The sequence below is a fragment of the Stegodyphus dumicola genome, chromosome 1 (assembly GCF_044657685.1).
Source record: "Stegodyphus dumicola isolate Sdum_Otavi_A_Nest chromosome 1, ASM4465768v1".
Lineage (NCBI taxonomy): Eukaryota > Metazoa > Arthropoda > Arachnida > Araneae > Eresidae > Stegodyphus > Stegodyphus dumicola.
Window position 1 is genome coordinate 161,633,340 of NC_140768.1, and position 22,836 is coordinate 161,656,175.

Sequence of the window (22,836 nt, forward strand, 5' to 3'; positions counted from 1 at the left end):
GAGGCCTTCCAGAAGGGCTACGAACAGTGGAAGGCGCGCTGTGTTGATGCTGAAGTATTATATTTTGAAGAATTTTAGTCCGCTGTATTTAAATGTCCAATAAATTTCTATTTTGAGGTAAGTCTTTAAACTTTTGATTCACACCCTGTATAATGATTGCATTACATTTAGATATATATATTTCTTACTTTGACCTAAGTGGGTCATCAGCAGAAAACTGAATATTGAACTGAGCTGCCCAATATTCAGCTGGGACCAATCCATTAAAATGGATTCCCACATGCCAGCTCTAACAACATTTTTCAGTCCCTTTTTCTGAAAATGTGTTTGGTTACTTGATAAAAGCTCTAATTTATTGTCCTTGGAAAGTTAGAAACAATATCTCACCTCAACTGACAACACTGTTCTATATTTTGAGTGAAACGTTTTCGCCCTACATGAATCCAACCATTAGAATCTGGATGAGCAGATTTCCTGAAAGGTGGAGGAAACATATCTTGTTTACCGTTGCACAAAAAGAAATTTACCAATTCTTTAATAATTCATGAAATCTCAAAATTACTAAAAAAGAATAACTTATGAAAAATGGATGCCGCATAGGGTACAAATGATTACGATTCACCACTAATGAATTATCATTTACCTCAAGAAAGAAGACAATTCAGAATTTTCCTTTAGGTTCCTTTGAGTAACAGCTACAGATGAACATTGGTAAAATTCTCTGTTCAAAAAATTAATTTATATGAAGTGAAGAATAATAATTTAATGAAATGTACATGACTTGCAAAAATATAAATAATAATGTTTGATTAAGCATACAAGATTTATGATTTACCTTGGATCCATTTCATAGTTCAAAGATGCTACATGCTTTGGTGAAACCAGGCAAGGCTTCCTATGGGAGATAGAAGCATTATGTTTATGAGTAATTTCATATCCATATCCTAAGAAATTAATCTTGATAAAAGCTCTAATTTATTGTCCTTGGAAAGTTAGAAACAATATCTCACCTCAACTGACAACACTGTTCTATATTTTGAGTGAAACGTTTTCGCCCTACATGAATCCAACCATTAGGATCTGGATGAGCAGATTTCCTGAAAGGTGGAGGAAACATATCTTGTTTACTGTTGCACAAAAAGAAATTTACCAATTCTTTTATAATTCATGAAATCTCAAAATTACTAAAAAGGAATAACTGTTATGAAAAATGGATGCCGCTTTCACATTCAACTGGGATGGCAGTTTTCTGTGGAATAAAATAAATATGATTACACTTTTCTGCATTATTTTGTAAAAAAAACAATTTTAGAGCATCAAAGCTAAAGTCAAGCTGTAAAATGCACTGCAAACTATCCTGTATGCTGTTTTTTCTCTTTATTCTGTAGCTTATACATGTTACTGTTTAAATACTATTTTTCCATAAGCAATTTATTAAATAGAACAGCCACACAGTTTTTGAGGTAAGTTTGACAGCTAAGCAAAAATTAAGGCCATGGGGGATGCATTTTCTCCCCTCAGCAGTGATGATTCATTAGAAGATGCTCTCCTCTGCAGTGACTTTAGGCAATATTTTCAGCAATCAGAAGATTAACTGCCTAGTAGGCTGTATTATTTTCTTAACAAATAATAAATGAGCAGCTGGTAAGTTATAACATATATATATATAAACACTAACAATAATGCATATAGTTAATAAAATCAGCCATTTATGACGTTCAGATTTTCAGAAACCAGAAGAAATACATACTAATCACTAGCAAAAATGCCATTTATTAAATTAAGACTGGCAAAGGACTGATTCTTTTGTACCAAAATATCCTACATGTACATATAAAAATTCTCTGTACTTCGTCATTCACTTTCAAATTTGCCGTTATCTTAATAGATGCGTCATTTGCAGCATGTTAGAATCATAGGACAAGGACTGATTTCAAAGTGATGCACTTTAAAAAGATTTATTATAAACACACACAAATATTTATCTGATTGTAATTCTTTGCGCATGAAAGTGATCTGTAGTCACAAGGTTAATGTCTTTTAAACAGCTACAGTTTAAAACAAATTGATGTTTATCACCTGTGTAATCCCAACAGAACATATAAGACAAATAAAATTGGTTTAATCCTAGTATCCGGTGCACACGGGATTTGGCGGTTGATCTTTACATTATGGTAACTTGGCGTTTTTTCGCGAAAATTTGGCGACTAACTCTCCTACAGCAACCCTCTATTTTTTTTTCCGGCCGCCTTTTGTCTTCACGAAGTAAAGACATGTTTCTTTTCTTTTTATCTACTGAACACTTCTTCCAACAATCTACTAGCCGAATTACACTTATGCTAGAAATTTTATCTAACAAAACTGCTTAATCATGACAAATATTCACTGCAAAATTCGGAAAAAGTACACAATACCATACTCCTTACGCGTTTTTCAAAATAACACATACACATAAACCATGTGCACGCCGACTTATTTTTACTTAAAAAAACATCCCAGAATTGCACAAAAATGGCATAGCGCACACTCTTCACTATATCCATGTACACTGCTTTTTTCTCATAAATTAGAAAAATTTCACGAAAATACATGACAATTTTCTCAATCTTTAAACCCGGTAAAAAGAACATATATGAAATTACCTGATCGCGAAAAAGTATTTACCCTTTCCAAATATGAACAATTCCACATATAAAATAAATAAAATATCCAAAAACTTTTACCTCTAAATCATCTATTACATTATACACATCACCAACGAATTCATACCGCAAGCATTACAAATACTTAGTATCAAAAATATTTAAATTATTTCCATGCACGTTTACTTCAACTTAAACGTACACCAAATTCCTACAAACATAAAATTCACAAAATAACTATCATTTAATTAAAATATAATTAAATTCAAAAACACTACTTAAATTATAAATGAGCACATACATTAAATTAATGCATACATAAATACCCATTTCGAATTCACTTTAGTTACGGCCATGGGATCCAAAAATTCACGAACACTGTTTCACACAACATAGAATAAAGCCAAATACAAAATTTCCAGATTTTTTCCCGATTTCCCCCCTTTTCCGATTAAAGAACCGTAATTCGTCCATTAATATCACAGGACATATCCAATGATCTCTCATTTCCCTCACACAAAATAATGCGTAATCGGAACTGAATACTGCTCACATTATTACCAAAGTCCCAGGTAGTAACCTTTATCGCCTCCAAAATGTCGCCCAACTACCAGTTACCATATTGTAAAGATCAACCGATTTGGCGACTTTTATGATGAGCAGTAAAAACGGGACATATACGATGAGTAGTAAACAGGTATTCAAAGAATATATATAGTTATACATAGTATATGCTATGTATATAGTGTATAGTATACTATCACTATATATACATAGACGTTCTTTTGGCAATTTTTGGTGTTGGCGATAATTTTAAAAATTGCGCCAAGTCTGCACCGTATACTAGGATTTTACCATAAAATTTACTTGTCTAATTTTTTATTGTGAATGGAAAAATTACTTATTTTCCAAGAAAATATCTCAAGCTTGCCACAGAAATAAAGAATTTATTTCAGAGTTTGGCAAAGTGAAATTTAAAAGTGTGTTTATTATCAAGTAGATTACATGCAAATGTGATTTCTTGCATTGTAGCCTTCAAATAACATGGGAATGGATAGCAAGTTAAATCTTTTTTTGTGTGAAACAGAACTTTGCACTGAAAATCTCTAACCATATTTCTACGAACAGAAATAATTTTGCAGTTGACTATGTATTTTTTTTTTCTAGTGTTTGAGCTTGCATGAGAATAGTTGTGTCATCAACAAAGAAAATTTGAATTTTACAGTGTTGGGAAGAATTATAAGCACATATATAATAAAATAAGGAACTCAGTCTTGGGCCTCTTGTTCTGTAATCTGCCTCAGCACTGAAATGATCCATAACAGATAAAAATTCCTCATTAAAGAAGCCACTACATAAGCCTTTGAGAACATTAGAAATTTGAATGTTATTGACTGGGCGATTACGTTCTCCAGCTGTCACAACTAAGTGCAATAGCTGCTTTATCAAGGAAGCATTAAGTTTTTTCAAGAAAACAATATACAAGTTGTATTCTTAGGCATTGAATTTTACTTGTCAAATTTCATTACTTTAAAAAGAAAAATGAATAAAGATTTTGATAGTTCAACAGTTGCTTAGTGTGATTCAGAAATTCATAGCTTGGCTGACAAACAGATTGCTTAAATATTTAATGCCCTGCTGTAAAAATATTTCTTTGTGTTTGAATTTCGAAGAAGGAAAGAAATTATATATATATACATACCTCGACAGAGCTGATTCAGCAACAACTTCAGAATACAGACGAGAGGCTGAAGATGTTAAAATATCGCTGCCGCCATCACAGAGAGGAGGAAAATCCAATGAACTTCGAAGCTCTATTTTACTGGTACTTTTGGAACTCTCCGTTAAAAGTTACATCAAAACTTGAACAAACAGTGTAGCTAACTGCCGTGTTCCTGCTGCATTCAAATGCAGCCCATCCAGAGCCATGCATCCACTCCAGTCACGAGATGACATGCAGAAGGTTACATTATCCAGCTCTTCACAGAGATCAATCATTTTTTCATTAAACTGAGAACTCTTGTTGTTGACAGAGCGCAGTCAAGGTCACAATTCGTCTCTCTCGTTATAAGTTAAATACTTCGAATCCACTTTGGGCAAAATTCCTGATATGACTACCTGCGCATACGGATTCACTCTACTCACTTCCCGAATTAAACTTTTATATTTTAAGACACTGTCATCCACAGTAGAATCCATATTATTGGTCCCTACATGAAAAAGGATACAATCGTATTCGTTAAAGGATGAAATTTTTTTGGTCAATCTTTCTATCGTTATGCCCGGAAACGCGAGAGCATGCAGTTTATTATCATACAGCTGAGACGGTAAATATCGGTACACATATTTAATCATGGAATCACCGGTTATCAGAATCTTCATAGTCGATTACAAGTTATAAAAACTTCAAAATTACAACCCCGTTACACCACGCCGAACGACCTATAATAATACTACTACGAAAAAAGACAGATTGAACAAAAGCTTGGCTACTTTTGAACAATGCACTTGGCTCTAAAATTTATTCTGGTAACCTTACATTGCATCAGCGATTTCGAAAGGCATCATGGGTAAAAGTACACATTTTTCGGTAAACTTCCGGTATCAGGGACTCAGTTATCTGTAAAATTCTTCAAAACATCGTTTCAAACAACGTTTATTGCCCATTGAAAAACAATCGCCAAGCAGTGGGCTAAACCGCATTTTAACCGAAAAAAATATTTAATCACAGAAAACGTTACCATACCTTTGTTTTCTGATATTTAAGGTGGCTGTCAATTATAAATGTTTCGTTTATTGTGTTTCTTTTAAAGTCTTTATTATTATAATTCATTAAACAGAAGTAACTGTTATATTTTAAAATGAGGAAGAAAATGTTGTACACGTTAAACATATAACTGAAGTAATGAAACAAAAACATGACAATGCAGAAGTAAACAAGATGACATCATTGTTGGCAAAGTTATGACTTATTGACACCTTATAAAATAAACTTGACTTAAAATAATAGTCATCAAAACTTAATTTATACAATTATTTATGCACTCACTCTTCGTTTCTTTAACATTCTCGTTACTCACCATGCTTTATGACACAAAATAGTGCTACGAGCATTCGAAGGATTCAAAAACTTTCAAAACGGGAACATTTATCTTGGAGTTTGAACAATTATGTACAGCCAAACGCCAAATGTTTACGGAAAAGTGTACTTTGCTGTGATTGGTTGGAGGGTTATCTTTTTCACGCCAAACTGGACCTGGCGCCAAATACGTAAATCTAGTAAAAATAGAAATAGTATTCCGACATTTTCGTCGGTGAGTGTTTTTTCTGCACGTGCTAATTCTTAATTTGATTTTGTTATTTGTATTATTTTTATTATGTCTTTGTCTAAGCAAACAGGAAAAGTGAAAATACTTATAATCGGAGATTCGATGATAAAATATTTAAAAGAATATTTATTGCTGAATTTACCGGATTATGAAGTTCATTTTCATTGTTTTCCGGGTGCTACGATTGAAAGGTTGACACGCAAGATAACCTTGATAGACAATCAATTTGAGTTAGTTTTGGTTCACGTTGGTACCAATAACTCTTGTGACACTTTGGATGATATTCATCATAAATATGATTGTCTGTATAATGTTATTGAGCGTTTAAACCCGAAGATCATTCTCTTTTCAGGTGTCCTCCCGTGTGAACGAAATTTATTCGAGAATGGTTTCAACCCGTACAGTTTAAAGAAGCTGAACAGAAAATTAGCTCGGATAAACACTAATCTTTTCGAAGCATTCAAAGGTCGAAAAGCTTTTTCCTTTTGCAGATCTGGTGAGTACTATTGGAGTACTTGTCTGTCAAGAGAGGGATTGCATCTGAACCGTAAGGGTAATGCACAGCTTGGCAGAATTTTTGTGAAGGACATAAAGAGCGTTTTGAGTGTGAAATCCCTTCCAAAGGTAAGTGCTACATCTTTTTCCTCTGTATCTGCTATTGAGTTTCCAGCTTTATCCACTGTTTCAGGAAAACATCCTTCTGTACCTATCACGATTTTGGATAATTATCCTCGTGCTTCTGTCATTTCAGATACTTCAAGTACTCACTCTAAACCTCTTTATTCAAGTGTTTTGAAACGGGTTTCTTCTGTTTGCAGCACTTTGGATAGTCATCCTGATACTTTAGGCTTATCAGATTCTAGTGTTTCAGTTTTGTGTGCTCCTTCAAGTGTTCCTTCGAAACCACTTTATTCAAGTGTTTTGAAACTTTCGCATGTCTGTACTACATTGGATAGTCGCCTTAATGCTTTAGCATTACCAGGTGTTTTGACTGATTTGGATAACCATCCCAGTATTTCAGTATTGTTGGATTCTCCTGATGTTCTTTCTAAACCTCATTATTCAGATGTTTTAAAATATGGTTCTACCAACACGTCTTTGGATAATCATCCCAGTGGTTTCTTGTTATCGGATTTTCCAGTTCTTGAGCCTATAGCCGACACTGTTTCGAGTATTCTTGACATCACTGCACCAGTTTCTCAGAATTCCAGTACTCCATCTGTTTCTCATTTTTCTGCTGATCCAAGTGTATCTGTTTCTCAGCTTTCTGGTTCTTTGTATCCTGTTACAGTTGCTTCTGAGCTTGCAATTAATTCCATTTCATCTGCTTTATCAGATTTTCCATTTCTTGAAAGTGCTGTTAACATTGGTCCAAATAATGTTGATGCCATTGCATCTGTTCCTCAGTTTTCTGTTGCTTCTGTGCTCAATTCTGAATCTTCTGCTTTTCAGGTTCTCACCTATTCTAGTTCTCCTGTTTCGGACTCGGCTTCTTTCATCTCATCAGATCTTACAGTTGTTGATCTTCGATCTCTCGGCTGTTTTTCAACCATTTCATCGATTTCACTTTTTGAAGATGATAATGAATGTTCAAACTTTAAGTTTGGGGGTGCTAAGAGTCCAAATAAATCTGAAAATAACAATAAAATTGAACTCGTGAGTAATTATGATAAAGAAAATTGTGCTTCTAATGGAAAATCTAAGATTTGCCCTAAATGTAAGAAACCTTTTTCTTCTAAACAGTCCTTATCTAATCATAAACGTAACTGTAAAGGTATTATAGAAATGAAATATCCCAGAGTGTGTGAAGTTTGCATGAAGTCGTACTCCACTAGAAATCATTTTCCAATCATAAAAAATGTTGCAAAGCACCATCAGCTGAATGTATTCCAAAGGCATATATTTGTGACCGGTGTAAGAGAGATTGTAAAAGCCGCAGTAACCTTTTTCATCATAAAAAGATCTGTAGTATTAAAAATCCTACATCTAATAATTCTAAGCCATGTGTTATTCCTGATTGTAAGGAAATATTTTGTTCTGATAATGAATGTAATAAACATTTGGCTGAATATCATGATTATGAGATGGCTATGCAAGAACTTACATTTTCATCAATAGGAGAATTTCAATTCTGGTTAGAATCGCATAGTAAGCAGACATTCAGTTCTTATAAAAAGTCTGCTGGAAGTAGATGTAGGAATGATAAAACTTTTCATTATTACTGTTGTCAATTTAACGTAATGCATAAAAAGAAAGTTCCTGTTTCCAGTAGAAAAAATCTAAAAGATACTTTACCTTCCAACTTTAAGTGTCCGTCAAAAATTTTAGTTTGTGAAGAATCGCACCTTGTCACAGCCATATTTTATTCGAATCATAATCATGAATTGTCTTTTGAAAATAGCAGGTTCCACCAACTTAGTCAGAGTTGCCGTAACAAAATTAAAGCTTATGCACAGTTAGGTGTATCCACGGATCAAATTCAAGAATTTATCAGAGATGGAAGTGGACTGCGGGATAATAGGGAGGGCATATATGATAAAGATGTATTTGTAACACGAAGAGTGATAAACACTTACAAAAAGCAGTTAGTATGTTCCGTTCCTGGTGATGATTCACTTTCAGTTGCCACAATAGTTGAAAAACTCAGGCAAGAATCATATGATCCAGTACTTATTTATAAACCACAAGGAAAGCCAACATTGTACGGTCCAAAAGGGCTTGATGAACTTTCTTCTACAAATGAGTCTTTTGCATTAGGATTGCAGACTAAACAGCAGAAAGATATGATGATTAAAGGTTGCTCCAGGATTTTATGTATTGATTCTACTCACAAAACAAATCAATATGATTTTTATTTATTAAATTTAATCGTTCCTGATGAGTTTGGTAGTGGTTATCCTGTAGCGCATTTCATTACAAATCAGTTAGACCAGGATACAATGTATAATTTATTCCTTAGTATCAAATGTGTAATACCGGAACTTTATGTCAATTGTCTTATGACAGATGATGATAAGACTACCCATCCTGCATTTGATAAAGTATTTGGTCCTGGTATTACACATTTGTTATGTAAATGGCATGTGCATCGTGCTTGGCAACGTAATTTGTGCCGAATGGTTTCTAATCAAAAATTTAAAGATGAAATCTATTTTAATATGGTAGTATTACTTGAAGAAACCAATTCTGCTCGATTCATAGTGATGATGGATAATTTCCTTCAGAAGTTTCGAACTATTGCACCATCTTTTATACAATATTTTGAAGAACATTACTATAGCCGTGCCTTTCTTTGGTCAATGGCCCATAGAAACTTCCCTCATGCGTTCACAGATACCAATATGTATTGTGAATCGTTTCATAATAAATTAAAAACTACATATTTTAGACGAAAATTTAACAGGCGTTTAGATAAATTAATTGAAGTACTTTTAAAAATTGAAGAGGATACACATTGTTCACGGCTATAAAATTAAAACTAATTACAAGCAGAGTACTTGTCCACCTACATATAATAAGCGACATGATTCGGGAATAGAAATTTTAGATAGTGATGTAACAGGGGCTGGTTTTTTGTTGTGGATTGTAAAATCACAGACTTCACTAATATTCAGTATACAGTTAAATGCTTATATGAGTTATGTCCTCAAACTGATCACTGTTACTCTAAATGTATTAGCTTATCTTGCCTTAATTTGTGTAGTCATTTATATAATTGTAATTGTCCAGATTTCAGTCCATTATGTAAACACATTCATAAAGTACATTCAGTCAGACAAAGAGATCCATCCTTCTTCGTAACAGATACTTATAAAAGCGAAAGCTGTTCATCAGCCATACAAACAGGTACAAAGTCTATTATTTCGAATGTAGTAGCATGTAACTTAGAACATAAAATTGATAATTGTAAGACTTTAATATCTGAATTACAGGTTATGCTGTCTAATCCAACAGTTAAAAAAATATTGTTGCCTACTATAACAAAAAATTTGAAAGAAATTGTTTCTAATTGTAAAGGTGTAATAGAGTCGAACTATCTGAAAGAATTTCCTGACAAAATGCCATTTGTCAGTGTTCCCCCAAATTTAAAATTAGCCCGTCAGACTTTGTTTCGTACAACTGCTTCAAAAAGTGCAAAGCGTAAAATTTCAACTTACCTGAATATTCAGAATAAAAAAACCGTTAAAGAAGATTTATTAGGCATTAATTTAGCATGCACAATTAATAAAAGTACTTTTACTCCCAAGCTTATTGATGAGGATATTTCGAAATGCATTTTATATGTTGGAGAAACACCGCTAACATTTTTGGATGTAAAATCTCTGGATCCATACATTCCATGTGAGGAAATTCAAACATTAAAATCTGCATCTTTAAATTTTCAGCCTGGTTGGCTCAGTGACAATGTTATTGATGCTTTCCTTTTTATTAGTCTTTGTGGTTCTTCTTCAGTAGCAGCCAAGTGTTATCATACACCTTTCTTTCAATCAGGTAGTAAAGATCAAACTGTATGGCAAAAAGAGGATTTAGCTTCTGTTGATTTCTTTTTTATTCCAGTTCTTGTAAAAAATAATCATTGGGTTTTACTGGTAGCAAGAATTAAAGATAAAATGTTTCAATTTTATGATCCGCTTGGTTTTAACTCAGTTCAAAATTCAGTATCTTCATTAATTCAGCTGTGGCAAAAAGTCATAAATAGTATTTTAAACATTAGTGATAGTTGGTGTGTTTCATTTCCAAGTCACACTGTTCAAAATGATGGTATGAGTTGTGGTGTATTTATATGCTATTTTGTGCATCAACTTAGCCGACATTTGGATATTGATCAGCCTTTTAATACATATGATTTCAGAAAGTTTATTTATACTAGTTTAGGTGGGAAGATAAATGAAGGAAAGTAAGTTCAGGAAATAATTTTGCATGTTTTAATGATAAGAAACAGAAGACCAAGATTTTTGAGTTTTTATTCCTACACCAAAGTACACTAGTCAGGTTATATGGTTTCATCTTACACAGTTTTAATCTGTTTCATTTTTTAATACCTTCATTATGTTGAAATAACAGTGGCTTTCTGAAGCTTGCCAAAATCTTCTGCAGGTCATGATTTAAAATGTTTAATGATTTTTTTTAGTACAATTTAATATTCATGTAATAAAGTTTGTTTTAAGAAAATTTATTTTTGCTTTATTTGTATAAAAATACTGTGTCTGTATAAAAAAACCATGAATCTGTTTAACCATAGTTCTATTGTTTGTAACCTTTGTTTATAAAATTTAAATTTTTTGTAATTTTTTGCCAAGCCATTGGAAATGATAAAAAAAATTTAAAGATAGAAAACTATGGATGTGTCTGAGATAATGAGAGCTAAAGTTTTAACTAGTCCGGTTTTGAATGATATATTTAGTATATTTGTTTTTTAAAAATTTTAATTCTCTTGTAGTATTAAATTTATGTAAGTGATGTATTTAATCCTGTTTTTCATATTCAAAATAATTAATATGTCCTAAACTTATCTTTTTATTAGATAATAAACTGATATAATCACACATTTAAATAGCACTTCACTTAATTTTAAATTTATGTTATGGAGAGAATGTGAAGGGAAATTTGAGAAGTTGAGAACAGGAAAACTTAAAATAAATATGTTATGCAAATTAAGAAAAACCATACAATTTGATACATTCAAAATTTTATATATTGAAATTTAATAATTAAATTGCTGTGATGAATCTTGTTTCGATTTCATATTTAGGCCTTGATGTCTGTCAGTGTTGGGACTGTTTCTAATGTTAATAATTTTAAAGTCTCCTAAAACTAGTTTAAATTTTTGTTTCAGGAGGGATTTTTTTTATAATCAATTTCTTTTTCTCTGTTAGCCATTAAAATCTCTGCTGACATTTTTTTATTATTAATATTGAAATAAGAGCTTACATGATGTTTTTGTGTCTGTTTAAAGATATAAATGTAAATTAATTTACGTAGATTTCAATATAGTTTTGACCATATTTCATGAAATCCCAATGGCACTTGTTTTTATGATTGTCTATGTAGTACATTTGGATAGCTTTCAAAAAATAAGTGCTTTTAGGATATTTTCAGATTTCCCTTTTGTGAAAATTAGGACATCTTAGTTCTATGTCTGGTGTCTGGACCCTCCTTAGGATAGCAAGTTCACCTATGCTCAGTTTTGCTTTATTATAGTTTTTCTTGATTGTTATTTTATCATCTGTTGATTATTATAAGAAATAAAAATATTTTTTTAATATAATGATATTTGTCAAACATCAGTTACACATGTGCATTTATTAGTAACAACTGTGTTTTATAATGAAATTTTGGTACTGTTTTGTTACCGGGACTGGATTCAGAAATGTACATACATTCATGTTTACATATATATATATATATGCATACATGAACACATACATTTCTGAATCTGATCCTGATAACAGAACAGTACTGAAATTTTTGAAGGAATTGATTTTAACAAATGATAGACAAAAAAATATGTTAGTTTTTGCATGGGGTGAAAACAAAAAATGGAAATGTGTAATCACTACTTTCAATTAAAGTAGCACAAGGGAAACACTACATTTCAAGACATAAAAGAAATGGTAAGATTTATTTCATAATTATAATATGTTTTGAAAATTACATAATTTTTTTTTTTTTTTCTTTTTTTTTTTCTTTTGACATTCTGTCAAGGAATTGCAGATATTCCATTTTAAGTGAAGACAGTTTTTTTAAGATTGCTTGGATGTGATTTGCTGTAGATCTTTGAAAACCCTTTGGTAACAGCTGTTCTGACAAGAGAGATTGGATTAATGTGAAGGTGCTAAGATTCTTGGTGTAATGAAATGAATGGCTCAGGACATTATTAAGTAAGGAATAATTTTTGTTGTACTAAACAAGAGTCGCAATGTCCGAGTCTAGTTATGAAGAAAAAGTGAATCCTGTTGCAACTGTCGAATGTCGTATTGGTGATCAATATGATATTAATAGCCAGTCATCTAATTCGTGTAAAAGGTACAATGATGGCTTGCTGGTATGTGGCTGAAAAGCTGCAACTAATCACATTTCCCTGCTTTCCAGTTGCAAATTGCTGTTCTACAACAAGGTAGTGAAATAGCATCTAATGGAAAATATTTGTAGGAATTAATAAATCTCAAAATGTCTGGCATACTTTCTGTATAATCTAGCAAATCACAATACATGCTTTTGATCAATTTGCATTAAAATCTGTCTTGTTCATTCACAAATGGTACATAATTTTTCCTTTTATTTCTTTCCTTTCTCTTTGCATAATTTTCCTCCTAAATTAATTAATTTTCTTGTTTTTAGAGCAGAAAATGCCTTAACTAACTACTCATTTTCCTATGCTATTATTTTTTGAAAGAACTGTTAGTTTTCCATCATTTGTTGAAAATCGTGAATATTTTTTTATTGGCTTCACAAAACTGCATTCTTCTGAGGCTTATATTGGGATGCACTGATACGCACCGGAGGAAAAGTTTCCCAAATTATTTTCTTATTTGTAATGTAGTATAGTTAGACAGCTGCTGATAATTTATTGAAATATTGGGGAAAACAGCCTTAATTCATCTGCAAAATCTGATACATTTTGGTGCTATGTTTTTGTTTTTTGTCTTTTATGACCAGGGTTTAGTTTCTAAAATGCCGAAGCCCTATGCAAGACCATCAGGAAAGAGGAACAAAAGTAAATAAATAAATAAAATGGCTATGAGAAACTTTAATAATTTAAAAACCTAAGTAGTTATAATAATAATATAAAATAGCCTGGATAAGCTGGACCCAACCAGAATTTTTGGTTATAAACTTCGATAGAAAAACTATAAATAGTTTTGTGGAAATAATCCACGCCTCTCACTTGCACATCCATGTCCATATTATTTGTCTATATCAAATTTGCGGCTCCGGGTGGTAAGAGTGGGATGACAACTATAATGAGTCTTACATCAGGAAGCAGGCAGATGAATTAGACTACAGACAGTACCTTACCAAATATGTAACACGACACAAACATTATAAATAAATAATAGAGTGTGGACTGCCAGAAAAACAAAACGATAGATTACTGTACTGGTTTGCAAGATAGCAGATAGTAGTGAATAAGGTAAATTATTAGTAGTAGTACTAGCAGAGCTACCCGTTCTGAGAATGGATTTTATAGTATTCATCTTTAAAAGTTTTTTTTAAGTATATATATTTCATAAAAGTATTGCTTCTTTTAATCTGGTTACAATAACTCCTTGTAAACTACATTTGTAATATGTTCTTTTGAATCTACGGGCAATGCGATTTTTAAATTGTATCTATTTCTTACTCTACTTAATGTGACAAAAGGTTCAGCTAAGTGTATACCTACACTTTTTTGAATGATTGTCCTTGTGCTTTATGTGTAGTCATAGCAAATGCTGGTATAATTATTATTATTATTTTTTTTTAAGAATACTGTTTATTTTTATATATATTTTTACAATAAAAACTAAAATTTTGTTTCATTTGTTATCGCTCCTCCTTGGATCTGCCAGTGCCAAGGGGCCCCCTAGATCCTCTGCGCACAGCGCCGGAAATGAGCTTAAACCAGCACTGAAATGTACAGAGATGAATTAAAATTTAATAAGCAATTTTTAATATAATTTTATTGCTAAAAATAAAATTTTCGAGACCATATTTCTACTGAAATTATTGTTCAGTTACATAGAAGTGCCGGAGCGTTCTTATTTAGGACTCCGGTGCGCTTCGTCTAGAATTATGATTCATCTCAAAAAACCAAGCTTATACAATTTTAGGTCTGTTTATGACTATATACTGTTGGTTAGTTGGTGGATATTTTGGCACATGACTATAATGGGCCAAAAGCATGATAATCTATTCTCTCCTTTAGAAATGGTATGAAATTATAAAAATCAGCTAACACATGTTGAAAATGCATTATGTAATGAGAAAAATGCAAAACAACATAAAAGCAACAAAATAATGAAACGCCTCATAGTAAAACCGTGATGTGAAGGGATGCATAAAATTCACAAGATCAAATAAAATATAAAGCCAAGTAAAATCTCTAATTATTAAAGTACATTAAAACGCTTTACAACCACTTCAGATTAAGGAATAAAACCCAGTCTCCCTTAAAAACTTAAATGGATTAATATCTGTTTATTGTTTTCATTAAAGTTAGGGAGAAAACATGAAACCAGTACCTTTAGTGCGGGCAGTAATCACTTCCCAAATCTATGATTTTCTGCCAAAGTTTTGGTAGTTTTTCGGCATAGAAACTTGTTGGCCATGAATCCAAAAAACATCACCCTCATTTCAGACGTCCTGTACCGAATGGAAGATAGCACCAGCAAGATGTAAGTGCAGATGTGAAAAAAGGTAGAAATCCGAAGCAGCAATGTCAGGGCTATATGGGGTGTGTGACAAAAGATTCCATTCGAGTCCTTACAGAGTCCAGTCAGTGAAAGCAAACACATGTGGTCTTGTATTATCTTGATGGAACATTACCTCTTTGCTCCGGAACTCAATTCAACGTTTGCCCTTAATAGCAGCGTCAACACAGACTAGCATCTCGCTCTTTATCTTTTTCCAGATACATATTGCAGATAATACCCCGGCAATCCCATCAGATACAAAGCATTATCTTTTTGTTAGCCAAATTGCCCTTTGCGATGCTGCCGATGGGCTCGTCGGGTGCAGACCAACCCCTCTTTTTGGCCTGTGTTGTTGAAGTCCACTTTTCATGACAAGTGATGATCCGGTACAGAATTTTATCCTTGCGTTGATATTCGAGCAGATTAGTGCAGGCCCAAACACGTCCGTCCTTATCTGCTTGAATCATCTCATGTGGCACCCAGCGATTCAACTTTAACGTCAAGTGTATGAGATGCATACTGCGATCAATGGACATGGCACTAACTCATTAACAAGCTCTCAATTGGTTGCATACTGCACTTCTTCCACATACTCTCGCAGGCGGACCTCATCAACATCAGTAGGCCGACTCGAATGCTCTGCCTCTTGAATGTCGTAATGCTTGTTTTTGAAATTTCGATACCAAACCTTCACCAGCACCAGATTTAGATTTGACGAGAGCCTAAGCTATTTGAAATATGGGGCCCTTTATGAGGGATATCAGTCAATTTTTTTATATGGGATATGCTACAATATTTCGGAGGGCCCTAAGCTATGTTCACCTTATACATAAATCCGGCACTGACCTTAACAATGTCTAACATTAGTAGTACCTAAAGCTATACGAGGTTCGAATCCCGCGAATGGGCTGGCTGCATGGGTGTTTTCGTGGTTTTCCCCATGTGTAACATGTTTACGAGACAGTTTCCCTTAGAAAGTCCTCCACGAAGGCATTCCTCCCCTTAGGCAGATAGCCCTCGAGGCTTTGCCATAGTCACACGCACACCTAAAGCTATACACACGATTTGGTGACATTCTGTAGCTGACGTTTTGTAATAAAACTGGAAGTAAATGATAGTTTAAATCTCGTAGCGTGATAGTTCCATTTCAGACATCTTGTACATAATAATAATGATATTTTTTTTTACAAATTTCACGATATAGTGTTCCAAAGCAAGTCTCTTCCTTTCAAACGCCAAAAATTGTTTGACAAAATATGATTCAACACGTCAACGCGAACTATTTGCTCAAACGATATTTGCGGTGGCAGGAAATTTTCGTGAGACCCGATTGGTTTTCCAATTAAAAGTCGAGAGAAGTACCTGAAAAAGTGAAATAGTATTTCCTGAAGTCTATCAAAACGTGAGCATTTCTAACAACATCTGTCATACAGAACATTAACTCCGATTCGGGCAACATTACCTGGCTGCTTCTAGAGCGCCTTAACATGATACAGAGGCCTTCCTCAGTTGACTGCGCTGGCGGGGCGCCAACCCACCGAACAGCCCGCAGGGACTTCTCATGTTCATCGCCATAATCCATCACACTGAGGGCTACGCGGGGAGCCGTCCCCCCCCCTCGGCACAGCACTCAAAATCTACATGAGAGCGCCCCCACAGCAAAGGCAACGGATACGACAGTACCAGTACGGTCCCTGCCAAGCCCGCGCCTACCATAGGATGGACCTGTGGTTCTAGTCCTGTGAAGTCTGATTATTTACCCAACAAATCGAAGCTGGCAGGACACAAGTCCAGCCAGTGGTCTGGGAGAACCCCGGGTCTCCTCCCATAAATGGTCGGTTCGGGAAATTCCCACCAGTCGATCCCCTGGGATTGGTTGCTTAGCGTCATTAGCCTATACGAGCAAAGGCTTGGACCAAAGCACAGCATAGTTTCCAGCGGGACCACGAGGAGGCTGACGCTAAGCTGTGGGAGACGCAAGCAGGCAAGCCTAAAGCCATTCCCACAGTCCCCGCCCATCGATCAAACGCCAGGTCTCCTGCCTTCCGCCTCTGCCTACGACGATCTCAAGCGCACGGTTCACACCGCCTACAGTGGTTTCCAGCCGGTTTTGGACATTTGTCCTCGGGAGGCCAATCGCCACCCGCCAGTCATATAGGACAGATTAATATTACAACTGGAATATACTGGTTCACTATCCGCTTTTAAGAGATAATTGTGCGTAATTTGGAAGTGATCGTTTGTCAGACAGGTTCAAATGACTTCCTCCTACTCTGATTCCCAATATTTAATTCTAGGCATTATGCTTCTAATTTTATTATTCACTTGCAGGTCCTTGCCATAGACTCAGGATTTTACCCTTGATAATCACTTTAATATTTCTCAAAGTAACAAGCTGATTTAAACAGTCCCACGGCAGATTTTGCTGTGATATCTGCCAGTTCGTTACCCGTTATCTGTATGTGTCCAAGAACCCAGCAGTAAAGGATCTCATACTCACGGCTTATTAAGTTTTCAGGTAGTCAATAACACTTCTGTCACCATCGGTTTCTGGGTCTAGAGAAACTTTGAAAAGCTTTTTGTGCACTTAACAAATCGGTGTAAGTTGTACAGACATTAGGTTATTTCGAAGCAAGAGACAAGAAAAATGAGCAATGCTCTAGCCGGGACTCAAACCAAGCAATGATAGAAAGGCCGGAGAAATAACTTTATAAACTTTTTTTGGCTTAGATGAATATTTAACAGCGTCATACACCGAATTATTTAAGTTCGTAATACCGATACGTAAGTATCAAAGTAAATATACGAAGTAACTTGAATGTATTGTAATACCGATACATTCAAGTTACTTCAGCTTTAAATAGTCAGCAAGCACATTGCAGCCTTCTTTTCTCTACGTGACGTCGAAACGCAAATGATGCTTCCACATGACCTGCTGTTTTGTTGCCATTAATGTATATTGGAATGTAATTGCAGTGTTCGTTCCTTGTTCATAGAAAAGCTATTTGTAAGCTAACTCGTTCGTGTTTCTGTTATCATAATCGTAAAAGTTTCTATGAGCCGAATTTCTGGACCATCTCACGGTAGGATATCACGTCATTCTGCTCGGGGCACGGTTATTCACATCAAGCACTGAATATTTTTCTATCAAAGGCTCAGCTCTTGCAGGGAACGTAGGAATGCAGAGAGGCCGTGCTGCAAATAATAAGCTATAGCAGTCATCAAGACTACTCAGACAAGGATGTTTAGGTTGCGACATTATACGAAACTAGTGATGAAGGGTCAATTGTTCACGTTTTAATTTAAACGATGATTCTAAGCAATAAATATACTGTTTTTATACAGGAGATATTCTAAAGGCTTTAGGGCAAATCCGCAGAGCTCAATCATGAATCGAATCAAGTTTCAATAATACAGAAGTCTCTACCGAATCATTAACTTCTGAGCCAGTCTAGACATCCCTGGTGGCTCTTGAGGCATTAACCACTAGGAGTTTTGACCTCTAGTTGGCGTTGTGCTCTGAGGCCTTTGGCTAGAAATAGAAGGATAAACGCTTTTGCGCGACTTAGATTAGTATCTAGATTAAGACACTGTATTCTAGCGATGAGGATTGAAAATTATATGCAAAGTATATAAATGCGCTAACACTAGAATAATAAAATGTGTTGAGAGTAATAATATGGGTTGAAGTAAGGTACAAACAAAGACCTAATCACGTTTTATCGGGAGTCCAGTCTAGAGCGGATGAATGGCCTATATATGCGGACAATGATCCCATCCTCTGCACCCCAAAAGGTGTTCGCCAGGACCTTTGAGAAGGTAAAAGTTCTGAAACGTTTCTTCCTCAGGTACATCATTCGTGGAAGGAAAGTAAGTTTCCGATTGAACAATCACTCCTAGGAATTTCCCTTCGGGCGTAGTTGGAATTAATGACCCTTCAAGTTAAATCTCAGGATGCAGATTTCCCTTTCTGCAAAAGTGCTTGTGACAGCCTTCCGTTTTGAAGACGCAAATCCATTTTTCTTTGACTATATCTGGATCTTATTAATAGTGATCCGTAATTGCCTCTCCACATATCTCATATCTGCCCCTTGGTAACTTGAAGATTGTCAATGTACAATTATCCTGAAACAGTAAGAGGAAGTTCCTTTAAGATACGGTTTATTTTTAGCGTGATTAAGATAACACTCAAAACACACCCATGAGCAAACCTCGTCTTGTTCAAAGTTATACAAAAAAAAAAAAAAAAAAAAAAACAGAGCCAATTCTAACTTGAAAACTTCTAGCCTTAAAAAAATTTTGAGTGAAAATTGGAATGTTTTCCACGTCACAGAGCATTTATTTAATTACGGATAAAAGTTAACAGACTAAATAGAGATATAACAGTTGTTTAGCGGTTCCTCGCGCTAGATAAACACAAGGAAATTTTTCATTTTTTTATACAGTCACTTCTTGCCCTCACGGAATCAGAACAAAATCGGAAGTCGATAGCCTCCACCTTCGCATAGTGTCTATCCTTGTCTGTCTCAGGTACGCAGGCGATGATCTGCCTATCAGGTTGTTGGCTGCAGAACTTAGCGTTCTTACACACACACACACACACACACACATTAAAAACGGTGTCACTTTCTGAAGATTTCCTGATGGATTACTAATTATCAGAAACTGCAGTTTATTTTTTATTCTTGTCAGAATTTGCATTTGTCTTAACTTTTATAGAAATAGGACAATTTTCATTTTGTTCATTTGTTTGTGTATTAGAAGCCATATTTAGTGAAATAAAAGATTCAGCCCCGGCAGCAGCCCAGCCCACCACAGAGTCCAACATAGGGATGCAAATTCCTGCGACAGGGTGAACTGACTTTATACGCAATCTGAAGCCCCACAGTAAGCTTTCCAAAAAGCGGAAACACCCGAAACCACTGATACCAAGGACTAGTGACCAACCGACTGACACTACAGGGGACAGCTAAGAGCCTCCTGTTTAATTATATAAGCTCCTGCTTGTTTCTTCTGGCCTGTAAGGCAATATACCGGTCATCTGCGGGTGTGGCTCCTCGTGGACGACCACTACTAAACCCCCGGATAGCTAGCTGTTCTTGTAGTTTGAAATTGTCTCCAAAGTCGTGAAACGATGCTGTGAGCAATTCCGAACTCTGCAGCCACACTTGTCACACTGCGGCCTTCCTCCAACTTCCCAATGATTCGACCTCGGGTAAAAGCATCCAGATGTCGTCTAACAGATTGATTATTCGCCATTTCTCGCTGAGGCAGCAACTCGGTGTGATTTTAACTGCTATACGGCGTGCAATCTCTTTGCCAGAAATACTGATCTTACACCGACAACATGCTGTATAATACTCAGACACTTCCCCATTACGTCTACCTGCATATCTGCGCATGTGCTACCATACATCACCTTACTTAATCTCCTGATTGGTCTTTCTGTCCGCTCTGCCTCTTCGTTCAGCTGATATGCTAATTTTTCAACTTCGTCCTTAATTTTTGCACACCAGTGTACACAAAGCATCCTATGACTCTAAGCCTGCAGAGTATCCTATGATGGTATTGACAGTTCAAGAACACTGGCTACTTATATAAAGGCAAGAACCCCAGATGGCCAGTCATTTCCAATGAAACAGTGCAAAAATTTAGTTTCACATATAAATTAGTACCTGAGCTATAGGAAACTTGCATTAGCCCCTTATTAAATTTATATCTAAGCTATAATAGATACAACTTATTCTTTTTGTTTAGACTCAGAAAATGCTGCTGCTGAATCTACACATGCATGTATGTGGTTAACATTCATACGTATTTTTTTAAAACTACTCGTATTTGAAGAAAGATTTAATTGCAGTTTGTTCACATACAGCTGGTGTGACATTAAGAAGGAAAAAAAGTAGCTGTAATCAAACTTTTAGATATTTTTCTTAATATTGTAATTTATTACTGTATACTGCTTAGCTTCTTATTTACAGTAGTATCACAAGATTCAGTAAGCAAAACCATTAAAGAAATCATTTTGAAATATTTCTTGATACATTTTATCACCAATCAATGAGATTAACCCTCCAAAATCAATGAGATTAACCTGAGACTGGTAATGGTAAACATATTGAAATATTTAAAAATTGATATTTTGTGATTTATTGGTAAAAGATATTACGTTTTTCTCATTCATATACAATTATTAGTATTTTCTGTTTTTGTAAAAAATATAACAGTTCATTAGAATTGCATAAGTTGTTTATATAGAATAAAATGCAAACTCTTTGTCAAGTTTTTCATAGCTCACCACTGCATGTAATCCACAAACAGGATAGGTCTACAAATTACATTAGTAACAAATATGTGTTCTATAACCAAACATAGGGAAGATTTTGCAATGTTGATTACAACTAAAACCATATTATTTACAGATGCTGCAATATAAATTTTGCAATCGTATGCATGGAAGACAATTCTTCCACTATCTAGTGGTGAAGCATTTGTTGGATAGGTACGTTTGTGTACTGGACATGGAAAATTGTCATGCTGTTACTGAATAGAAATTATATTTACTTGAACATTTTATATGCCATTTCACTGATAAAGGTACATGGGTCCTTTTTTTCTACAGAAACACTGTAAAAGGTATGTCAGATTTTAATACGTTATAGTTGTTATTTCTCTAAATGAAATATGATTCAGAAAAATACACATTTCCTCTCTGAAAACTGTTGTATTACCTAATAATAAATTTCTATCTTTTTTTTGGATTGATCAATATCAGAAGATGACTCAATGTTGTTCAGATGACCATGAGATCATTGACCATACACTCCGTAATCTTTTGCTTTTGGAATGTGCTTTAGACTATATTTATATGCTCCTATTGCTAATAATATCAAAACTCCAAGACTGCATTATAGCTCCTTTGATGACCATCAGCAGGGAAATTTTACTATGTTTGTGAATAGAATTGTGATACCCGGTCGATATGTGTCCTGTACCAACAGGAACACACAATGACCTTTAGGGTATTATGTCAAATTTGATGAACTTTTATTTCATTTCATGTAGTAATCATTTTTTATCTGTAATATGTTACAGAATAAAACATTTTAAAACTTACAAATCATGTAATATCTGTATATTTATTAATTTCATTGTACTATAGCTCACTGTATGACTCCCTCTTGAATTTTTGTAGTAATTTAATTGATTTGATTAAAAAAACTGCACCAAATCACAAGGCAAAAATAAAATCCAAATATTGTAATCTGTTTTAGCAGAGTGAATGTACCAAGAAAACAGATAATTCACCCATTTAAATTTTTCATTCAACTCATTTAAGAAATGAAATACGTTCTTAAGTTTGTGTACGATAATTTTAATATTCAATCCTCATACCTTACCTGATTTCACAAAGTAGTTTCAATCTGAAGTATACATGACTAATCATAATTTATCAACAATTCATATAAA

At 34.4% G+C, this 22,836-nt stretch overlaps 1 long non-coding RNA gene across 1 annotated transcript; it reads left to right on the forward strand.

Annotated features, from left to right (window-relative positions):
- The first annotated feature begins 6,542 nt into the window (after positions 1-6,542).
- Positions 6,543-22,524, forward strand: LOC146999378 (uncharacterized). Its single transcript, XR_015042804.1, has 3 exons — positions 6,543-6,595; positions 21,789-22,002; positions 22,142-22,524. It is a non-coding gene; the product is annotated as an uncharacterized LOC146999378 (long non-coding RNA).
- The last annotated feature ends 312 nt before the right edge of the window (positions 22,525-22,836 follow it).